A 12,017-nucleotide genomic window follows, 5' to 3' on the forward strand; every position below is an offset into this window, starting at 1 on the left:
TCACAGGTGTGCCCTGTCAGGTTTAATAAGTGGGATTTCTTGCCTTATAAATGGGGTTGGGACCATCAGTTGCGTTGTGGAGAAGTCAGGTGGATACACAGCTGATAGTCCTACTGAATAGACTGTTAGCTGCTTTTTTTCTTGCCATAATACAAATTCTAAGTAAAGAAAAACGAGTGGCCATCATTACTTTAAGAAATGAAGGTCAGTCAGTCCGAAAAATTGGGAAAACTTTGAAAGTGTCCCCAAGTGCAGTCACAAAAACCATCAAGTGCTACAAAGAAACTGGCTCACATGCGGACCGCCCCAGGAAAGGAAGACCAAGAGTTACCTCTGCTGCGGAGGATAAGTTCATCCGAGTCACCAGCCTCAGAAATCTCAGGTTAACAGCAGCTCAGATTAGAGACCAGGTCAATGCCACACAGAGTTCTAGCAGCAGACACATCTCTAGAACACTGTTAAGAGGAGACTGTGTGAATCAGGCCTTCATGGTAGAATATCTGCTAGGAAACCACTGCTAAGGACAGGCAACAAGCAGAAGAGACTTGTTTGGGCTAAAGAACACAAGGAATGCACATTAGACCAGTGAAAATCTGTGCTTTGGTCTGATGAGTCCAAATTTGAAATCTTTGGTTCCAACCACCGTGTCTTTGTGCGACACAGAAAAGGTGAACAGATGGACTCTACATGCCTGGTTCCCACCGTGAAGCATGGAGGAGGAGGTGCTTTGCTGGTGACACTGTTGGGGATTTATTTCAAAATTGAAGGCATACTGAACCAGCATGGCTACCACAGCATCTTGCAGCGGCATGCTATTCCATCCGGTTTGCGTTTAGTTGGACCATCATTTATTTTTCAACAGGACAATGACCCCAAACACACCTCCAGGCTGTGTAAGGGCTATTTGACCATGAAGGAGAGTGATGGGGTGCTGCGCCAGATAACCTGGCCTCCACAGTCACCGGACCTGAACCCAATAGAGATGGTTTGGGGTGTGCTGGACCGCAGAGTGAAGCCAAAAGGGCCAACAAGCGCTAAGCATCTCTGGGAACTCCTTCAAGACTGTTGGAAGACCATTTCAGGTGACTACCTCTTGAAGCTCATCAAGAGAATGCCAAGAGTGTGTAAAGCAGTAATCAAAGCAAAAGGTGGCTACTTTGAAGAACCTAGAATATGACATATTTTCAGTTGTTTCACACTTTTTTGTTATGTATATAATTCCACATGTGTTAATTCATAGTTTTGATGCCTTCAGTGTGAATCTACAATTTTCCTAGTCATGAAAATAAAGAAAACTCTTTGAATGAGAAGGTGTGTCCAAACTTTTGGTCTGTACTGATAGATATATATATATATATATATATATATATATACACATATATATACAGGGAGTGCAGAATTATTAGGCAAGTTGTATTTTTGAGGATTAATTTTATTATTGAACAACAGCCATGTTCTCAATGAACCCAAAAAACTCATTAATATCAAAGCTGAATATTTTTGGAAGTAGTTTTTAGTTTGTTTTTAGTTTTAGCTATTTTAGGGGGATATCTGTGTGTGCAGGTGACTATTACTGTACATAATTATTAGGCAACTTAACAAAAAACAAATATATACCCATTTCAATTATTTATTTTTACCAGTGAAACCAATATAACATCTCAACATTCACAAATATACATTTCTGACATTCAAAAACAAAACAAATAGCAAATCAGTGACCAATATAGCCACCTTTCTTTGCAAGGACACTCAAAAGCCTGCCATCCATGGATTCTGTCAGTGTTTTGATCTGTTCACCATCAACATTGCGTGCAGCAGCAACCACAGCCTCCCAGACACTGTTCAGAGAGGTGTACTGTTTTCCCTCCTTGTAAATCTCACATTTGATGATGGACCACAGGTTCTCAATGGGGTTCAGATCAGGTGAACAAGGAGGCCATGTCATTAGATTTTCTTCTTTTATACCCTTTCTTGCCAGCCACGTTGTGGAGTACTTGGACGCGTGTGATGGAGCATTGTCCTGCATGAAAATCATGTTTTTCTTACCTTGCAGACTTCTTCCTGTACCACTGCTTGAAGAAGGTGTCTTCCAGAAACTGGCAGTAGGACTGGGAGTTGAGCTTGACTCCATCCTCAACCCAAAAAGGCCCCACAAGCTCATCTTTGATGATACCAGCCCAAACCAGTACTCCACCTCCACCTTGCTGGTGTCTGAGTCGGACTGGAGCTCTCTGCCCTTTACCAATCCAGCCATCTGGCCCATCAAGACTCACTCTCATTTCATCAGTCCATAAAACCTTACAAAAATCAGTTTTGAGATATTTCTTGGCCCAGTCTTGACGTTTCAGCTTGTGTGTCTTGTTCAGTGGTGGTCGTCTTTCAGCCTTTCTTACCTTGGCCATGTCTCTGAGTATTGCACACCTTGTGCTTTTGGGCACTCCAGTGATGTTGCAGCTCTGAAATATGGCCAAACTGGTGGCAAGTGGCATCTTGGCAGCTGCACGCTTGACTTTTCTCAGTTCATGGGCAGTTATTTTGCGCCTTGGTTTTTCCACACGCTTCTTGCTACCCTGTTGACTATTTTGAATGAAACGCTTGATTGTTCGATGATCACGCTTCAGAAGCTTTGCAATTTTAAGAGTGCTGCATCCCTCTGCAAGATATCTCACTATTTTTGACTTTTCTGAGCCTGTCAAGTCCTTCTTTTGACCCATTTTGCCAAAGGAAAGGAAGTTGCCTAATAATTATGCACACCTGATATAGGGTGTTGATGTCATTAGACCACACCCCTTCTCATTACAGAGATGCACATCACCTAATATGCTTAATTGGTAGTAGGCTTTCGAGCCTATACAGCTTGGAGTAAGACAACATGCATAAAGAGGATGATGTGGTCAAAATACTCATTTGCCTAATAATTCTGCACGTAGTGTATATATTCTAAAGTTTTTTGAATATAATAAATGTAGGACAAAAACGAGATGTGAATCCAGCCTAAGACCTAATTCACTGACGTCTGCTGTCCGCATTTTCCACGTACAACAAACGTACACATTGATTTGAATGTGTCTGTTTGCCCAGCCACCACATCAAGGTGACCTTATTCTGGATGGGAACCTACTCTATATAATACCTTTTTCTGTGCCAGCTGGCCTCTTAATTTAGGTAAAGCAGGCCCCACATGTATATTGCTCTATTTGCTACCTCTCTGTGCCAGCAGGCCTCAAGTGAATTCAGGGAGAGCAGTTTACAACTATAAGGCTCGTTCACACAAACGTATTTTGTTTTCGTGTCCATTCCCTTTTTTGCGGTCTGTATGCGGAACCATTCACTTCAATGGGGTCACAAAAAACGGAAATGACTCTGTGTGCATTCCGTTTCCGTATGTCCGTTCCGCAAAACAATAGAATTTTTTTTGCGGCTCTGTGTTTTGCGGACTGCAAAATACATACAGTCGTGTGCATGAGCCCATATACTGCACTAATTAAAAACAACCTGTGGAAAGGATTTGGTTAGTTAGTGATTGAGTTACTAAAATAGAGAAGTTACTAAAATTGAGTTACTAAAATCTCTATGCATTCCAGCATTGCCGGAAGTATGAACTATAAATGGGGACTGGCGGAGATCTGGCTGGAAGAAAACTGCTGCTTGCAATGCCGCAACAAAGATCCTGCTGGAACAGCTGCCAGATCCCTAGGGCTAGTGTGAAACTAACCTTAGACAGCACATCCTGTAGTATGAAGTCAGGGGTGGATTGTGAACTTAAAGTGGCCCTGGAAAAAAAACTAAAAGTGGCACGCTGTTGTAGGCGGATCCAGATATGACAAAAGGCAGGACCGCACAGGTAGGCAGAGACAACAGAAGTAGGCAGAGCTAGCAGTACCTAAGTGCAGCACAAAATATCGCCCCAACAGAACCAAATACCACTGTGAAGCATAAAATACTGCCACTCGCATTGCAGTATTTAGCTGTATCACTGTCCTGAGGACAGAGACATAATTGAATTCAGGAGGGCACTTGTGAAATGCCAGCTATGGGCATAAGTACTTGATGCTACTAGCATTAATTAATGCTGAGAGTATCAGATCGTTATATTACCAGCTGGCAGCCCTCTGGGCATTGGCCCACCAGGAAATTTCTCTGTAGGTTCTATGGCTTGTCCACCCCTGAATGAAGTAAATGCACAAATGTTTGTCACCATGGCTGAAACTACAAAAGTAAAAGCAAATGCAATACCACTCTGCAAACATAGAATACATAAACTAATGCTGTATTCACTATATAAAGTGAACAGGAAAAAAAAAACACTTATCAAAATAATTTGTGCCCATCCACCACAGCAAGGTGACCTCTGATGATGGTCCTTGCTATGGTATCCTCAGATAATATACGCAAATCCCAACTTGTACAACAAACAATAATCTAAAACTACATATAAAAACCTATTAATTTTAGGAATGTTTCCAGGTCCAGGCATTACAGACACTTATATTCCTGCTTTTTGCACAAAAGTAAACTTTGTACACTACAACTTGGAAAATCTACCATGTATTATCAATTACTACATACTACCAAAAAAAATCAGAAGATGCTGCAGTCAGCCAGCCAAAGATCTCCCCTGAAAGGGAAATACATTTTAGCAATTCAAATGAATGAATATCTATTCAACAAAAGGATGGCTTGGGTTTGCCATCTATCCTGAATGTTGAAGTCATTACCAGTAACAGACCACTAACATGAAAATCTTGATGTCACATTCCTGGTTTTTACAGGTGTAATTTCAGTTTCTGCCTCAGCTATTAGTATTATCACTAGGGATGAGTGAATCGACTTTAGATGAAACAATAACTTCGGCTCATCGGAGCCAATACATTCTAATATTGTACGGAGCAGGAGTATTGGAACGAATTTTGATCCGAATTTCCGATTTTCATCCAAAGTCGATTCGCTCATCCCTAATTATCACATATAATATATAAAATGCATTTTACTTCTCAAGCCATTGTCAGAAGTATGCTTCGCCTGGCAGCAATAATCTCTGAAAAGAGCATGAGAAATTTATCATCATTATGCACTGTACGTAATATACAAAGACATTTCACCTACACATTGAACTGATTTCCACTGCCTACAGCAGTTGTAGAGATAATAAGCACAAGCTCTGCTAAGCCGTAAAGCTGGGGCTACAAGGCTAATCTTGGCCACAACATGCGTATAGCACTAAACTGAATGGGGTCACGGCGCAACTCGCAAATTGACGCTCTTCAGAAATTGCTGAAAAATCTAGCAGTGTTGATTTTTTGCAGTTCTGGGGTCACAGCAACTTGCAATTGTGCAGTTCAATGGCTACATGCATCAGGTGTCGCAGCAATTTTTTTTTTATAAATTGAGGTGTAACCCCAGTTTAAATGACCAGTCTTTCAGCTGAGAAGTTCCAGTAAATACTGCAAGGTCATTCAGTATTAACTGGCAAGCCCAAGAAGTCTACAGGTAAACCTATCCAACCTAAGAGTTGTTCACACTGCATCTTTTTTTAAAAACGGCATAGATTTCTTCTGGCTTTTTCTCCTGCAAAAAAAAAAAAAGAAAAAGAAAAAAGAAGGTGGCCAGATGTTTAATGTTGGCCAATAGGAATTTATAAACTGTTGATTATTCCCTTTTATTTTATTTTTAAATAGCAATATGCTCCAATTGTGGTGCTTTATCATCCCAGTCCCATAGACTTCCGTACTGAGAAAAAAAAAAAAAGAAAAAAAAAAAAAAAAAAAAAAAAAAAAAAACACACACACACACACACACTTGGACTAAAGCGCTTGTAGAAATTAAATAATTTATTGTCAAGGAACAATTATAAATTTAACAATTTTAGATACAGAGATACAAGGAGATGGGTATTACATTTGGATTTATCTCCTTGAATTCACAGAATGTCCTCTGTCATTCTTAAAGGGGTTGTCCAGATTCAGAACTGAACCTGGACATATCCCCTTCTTCACCCAGGTAGCCCTTATATGAGCATCAGAGCATTTCATGCTCCAATGCTCTCCCTTGTCGTGCACACAGGACAAGGACATTTTCTAGAGATCCGGTGACTTACCGGGCTCTCCATGGGTAAACTAGGCAAAGACTTCCGCATAGCAGTGTTCCCGGTGACGTTACCAGCACTAATGGGCTGCCTCGATAAAAAAGGGGATATGTGCGGGTTCAGCTATGAACCTGGACAATCCCGGAAGATTTAAATATTTTTTTACTTCCGGCATTCCTGGAGCCATAACATTATTATTTTGCATAGCTGTATGAGGGCTTGTTTTATGTGGGAGAAGTTGCACTTCCTAATGGCACAGTTTACTTTTGCATACAATTTAGTGGGAAGCTGAAAAAAAAAAATCCAAATTGAGTGGGATTGGAAAAATAAAACTACACCTTTTTATAGGTTTTATTTTTACGGTGTTGCCTGTTCGGTAAAACTGACCTGTTCCCTTCATTCTCCAGGTCAGTATGATTACGGCGATACTTGATTTGTTAGTTTTTCTTGTGTTTTAATAGCATAAAAAAATTAAATTTTGCTTCACCATATTCTAACCCCCATAACTCTTATTTTTACATCTATGGAGGTATGTGGGGGCTTATTTTCAAGGATACAATTTTGGGGTGTGTATGACTTTTTATTCAAGCAAAAACAAAAAAACAAATCACCCATTTTGAGTTGTTTTTTTTTCGATTACACGTTCGGTGTATGAAATAAACATTTTAATAGTATGAGCATTTTTGGACACTGCAATGTTTTGCTTTTGTTAGTATTTTGGGGAAAGGAGGGTGGCTTGAATTTTTATATTTCTTCTTTTTTTAAGTCACTATAGGTAACTATAACATGCAATGATTAGATTTATGCATTACAGAATTCATTATATCCCAATGCTATGCTGCCACTTGCAGGCAAGCATTGGAATAGATTAGTAATTGGTCTGGAAGCCTTGTACAGGCTCAGGCCTATCACTAGTATGGGCCGCCTTCCCCGATTACCATGCTTCTGGTTTTATTGCTCACATTTAACCACGGCATCTGAAGGGTTAAACAGCTGCGTTCAGCAAAATTAGGTTTAGGCCCTGGGTGTTTGCTGTTTAAAACAGAAGGCATCCGAGGGCGCCATCTTTAAACCCCTCCCTTACACCGTACATGCGCGGCGCTGGGACTCAAGGTGTTAAAGGGGTATTCCCATCATAATGATCACTGTTATATCTGTTAATGATTTGACAGTAATCTTTTTGTAAATATATTTGATTAACAAATTCCCACCGTTTCGGATAAAATTCCTCCCAACTTAGCTCATTGTTGTCATTCGGTCTCCCCTGGTTACGGCCACTGCTCTTCTCCGGAATCCTGGTAGCCGCACTTGCGCAAAAGACTCCTTTTTTCCCGGCCTTGCGCCGGCTCTGTACTATATTGGCTAGGAATAAGTCACCATGGCGCATGCGTGGCGGCGTGCGCGTTCAGTCCAGTGCGCGGTCCGGCCGAGAGAAGACTTTAATCAAGATGAAGCCCGCCCCCAGCCAGAATCCAGGAAATGAACAGCGCGCTGGCAGAAGGCAAGTATGAAAAGGCGAAGTGGGATAACCCCTTTAATGCTGAATTTAGCATTTATGACATTATACGATTAAGTAATCATTTTTGTATAATTATTATATAGTATAATTTATTACCAATTGATTATCACTTCTGAATTCCGCTGCCCATGGCCATCAGTGGGAAGAAAAATGGAAACAATACAGCCAAGGTGACCGTTAATAATTAACCCCTTCAAGACACAGCCTTATTTCACCTTAAGGACCAGGTCATTTTTTGCAAATCTGACCAGTGTCACTTTAAGTGCTGATAACGTTAAAACACTTTGACTTATCCAGGCCGTTCTGAGATTGTTTTTTCGTCACATATTGTACTTCATGACACTGGAAAAATTAAGTCCCAAAATTAATTTTTTTTGCATAAAAAAATACCAAATTTACCCCAAATTTGGAAAAATTTGCAAATTTCAAAGTTTCAGTTTCTCTACTTCTGTAATACATAGTAATACCCCCAAAAATTGTGATGACTTTACATTCCCCATATGTGTACTTCATGTTTGAATTATTTTGGGAATGATATTTTATTTTTTGGGGATGTTACAAGGCTTAGAAGTTTAGAAGCAAATCTTGAAATTTTTCAGAAATCCAATTTTTAGGGACCACTACAGGTCTGAAGTCACTTTGCGAGGCTTACATAATAGAAACCACCCAAAAATGACCCTATTCTATAAACTACACCCCTCAAGGTATTCAAAACTGATTTTACAAACTTTGTTAACCCTTTAGGTGTTGCACAGGAGTTATTGGCAAATGGGGATGAAATTTGAGAATTTCATTTTTTTGCCTAATTTTCCATTTTAACCAATTTTTTACACTAACAAAGCAAGGGTTAACATCCAAACAAGACTGTATCTTTATTGCCCTGACTCTGCTGTTTACAGAAACACCCCATATGTGGCCGTAAACTACTGTACGGGCACACAGCGGGGCGTAGAGTGAAAGGTGCGCCGTATGGTTTTTGGAAGGCAGGTTTTGCTGGACTGGTTTATTTACACCATGTGCCATTTGAAGCCCCCTGATGCACCCCTAGAGTAGAAACTCCCTAAAAGTGACCCCATCTAAGAAAGTACACCCCTCAAGGTATTCAAAACTGATTTTACAAACTTCGTTAACCCTTTAGGTGTTGCACAAGAGTTATTGGCAAATGGGGATGAAATTTGAGAATTTCATTTTTTTGCCTAATTTTCAATTTTAACCCATTTTTTACACTAACAAAGCAAGGGTTAACATCCAAACAAGACTGTATCTTTATTGCCCTGACTCTGCCGTTTACAGAAACACCCCATATGTGGCCGTAAACTACTGTACGGGCACACAGCGGGGCGTAGAGTGAAAGGTGCGCCGTATGGTTTTTGGAAGCCAGATTTTGCTGGACAGTTTTTTTGACACCATGTCCCATTTGAAGCCCCCTGATGCACCCCTAGAGTAGAAACTCCCTAAAAGTGACCCCATCTAAGAAACTACACCCCTCAAGGTATTCAAAACTGATTTTACAAACTTTGTTAACCCTTTAGGTGTTGCACAAGAGTTATTGGCAAATGGGGATGAAATTTGAGAATTTCATTTTTTTGCCTAATTTTCAATTTCAACCCATTTTTTCCACTAACAAAGCAAGGGTTAACAGCCAAACAAGACTGTATCTTTATTGCCCTGACTCTGCTGTTTACAGAAACGCCCCATATGTGGCCGTAAACTACTGTACGGGCACACAGCGGGGCGTAGAGTGAAAGGTGCGCCGTGTGGTTTTTGGAAGCCAGATTTTGCTGGACAGTTTTTTTGACACCATGTCCCATTTGAAGCCCCCTGATGTAGAAACTCCAAAAAAGTGACCCCATTTTAGAAACTACGGGATAGGGTGGCAGTTTTGTTGGTACTAGTTTAGGGTACATATGATTTTTGGTTGCTCTATATTACACTTTTTGTGCGGCAAGGTAACAAGAAATAGCTTTTTTGGCATCGTTTTTTTTATTGTTATTTACAACATTCATCTGACAGGTTAGATCATGTGGTAATTTTATAGAGCAGGTTGTCATGGACGCGGCGATACCTAATATGTATACATTTTTTTTATTTATGTAAGTTTTATACAATGATTTCATTTTTAAAACAATTTATTTTTTTCGTTTCTCCATAGTCTAAGAGCCATAGTTTTTACAGTTTTGGGGCGATTATCTTAAGAAGGGTCTCATTTTTTGCGAGATGAGATGACGGTTTGATTGGCACTATGTTGGGGTGCATATGACTTTTTGATCGCTTGCTATTACACTTTTTGTGACGTAAGATGACAAAAAATTGCTTTTTCTACACCGTTTTTATTTTTATTTTTTTACGGTGGTCACCTGAGGGGTTAGGTCATGTGATATTTTTATAGAGCCGGTCGATACGGACGCGGCGATACCTAATATGTATACTTTTTTTATTTATATAAGTTTTACACAATGATTTCATTTTTGAAACAAAAAAAATGATGTTTTAGTGTTTCCATAGTCTAAGAGCCATAGTTTTTTCAGTTTTTGGGCGATTATCTTAAGTAGGGTCTCATTTTTTGCGGGATGAGATGACGGTTTGATTGTTACAATTTTGGAGTACATGCGACTTTTTTGATTACTTTTATTATCTTTTTTGGGGAAGTAAGGTGGGCAAAATTTCAATTTCATCATAGTTTTTTATTTTTTATTTTTATGGCGTTCACCGTTCGGGAAAAGTAACATGACCGTTTTATAGATCAGGTCGTTACGGACGCGGCGATACCAAACATGTGTAGGGAATTTTATTTTTCTCATGTTTAATCAGTGATAAATGTCTTTTTTGATTTTTACTTTTTTTTTACTTTTTTCACTTTTTTTTTTGACCCAGACCCACTTGGTTCTTGAAGATCCAGTGGGTCTGATGTCTGTATAATACAGTACAGTACAATATATATTGCACTGTACTATATTTTACTTACACTGAACAGATCTATGCTTTCAGCATAGATCTGTTCAGCACCATGGACAGCAGGACGCCTGAGAGGCGTCCTGTTGCCATGGGAACCTTCCCCGTCTGCTCAGTTATGTTCAGAACTGCGCAGACGGGGAAGGGTAAGGACGGGGCTCTGGGGGGGCTGCCTGGGAGCTCTCTCCCTCTCCATCGGGGGGCTGCAAAGGTACAGCAGCCCTCCGATGGGAGAGGGAGGGAGCTCCCTGAGCTGTTAACCTTTTCCATACCGCGGTCCGTACGGACCGCGGTATGGAAAGGGTTAAACGGCTGACATCGCATCACCGATGTCAGCCGTTTATACCAGGGTGCCAGCAATGTGCTGGCACCCTGGTATACCCACTAGACACCAACGATGATTATAATGGGAGGCGGGCGGGGGATCGCGATCCCGCCTGCCGCACCGCCCGCCTCCCGCAACTGCCACACCGCCCCGCACCGCCCACAAACCGCCCCCTGCACCCCGCCACATAAATGGAATTCAGGGGTGCAGGGGGGGTAAAAAAATCGATTTGGGGCAATTTTTAGGTTTCTGATCCCTGCGGTCAGGGACCGCAGGGATCAGAAACGACATAAAGCGATCGCCGATAGGGGGGGGGGTGCCGAAACTACCCGATCGCCGATACGGGGGTCACAGGACCCCCCTCGGCATTGAGCCTGAGTGCCTGGCTGTGTGTAACAGCCGGCACTCAGCGCTGTCACCATGTCTGCAGACATGGTGACAGTTTTATGCCATGACGAGTATACTAGTCATGGAGCGCTAAGTAGCAGTGCTCCATGACTAGTATACATGTGATAGGTACAGTATATTGTCACACTCTCCTTCTCTGATCGCTTCCCTGACAGGAATGGAGACGATCAGAGAAGGAGAGGCACACAGTCCCTCCCTAACCCCCCTTACCTGCCCCGATGCGCTGCGATTGGTCCCTCTGCAGTATTGGACCAATCACAGCGAACGTGGGCGGGTCAGGGGGCCAATACATCTCCTTCCGGCTTCTAGGGTTGCCTAGCAACCCCAGCACGCCGGCTTCACTGAATCTTCAGCGCTCAGGTCCCTGCGCTGACAGTGAAGCCGATCACGTACATGCACGTGGGGATGCGGTGAGGCACCACATTCCCCCACGTACATGTACGTGATGTTGCGTGAAGGGGTTAAAGGGGCTTTCACAGTTCAATAAAAACTCAGTCAGCCCCTGTGAATGTCAAAGCTTCTTCCTGCGTTCCGGTCCTTCCCGCTTTTTGTTTTTCTGGCTACAGCAGTGACATTCTGTGGCCTCGCATTCCATGTACTACTGAGGTAGTGTGACCGTATGGTCGCCGTGCCTATGTGCTATTTGAGGTCCATAATGCACAGGCACGGACATTTCCTATCATTTGCAATGCAGCAGCACAGACCTTAAAGCACACAGAAGTTTC

Source organism: Bufo gargarizans, chromosome 1 (assembly GCF_014858855.1).
Source record: "Bufo gargarizans isolate SCDJY-AF-19 chromosome 1, ASM1485885v1, whole genome shotgun sequence".
Classification (NCBI taxonomy): Eukaryota; Metazoa; Chordata; class Amphibia; order Anura; family Bufonidae; genus Bufo; species Bufo gargarizans.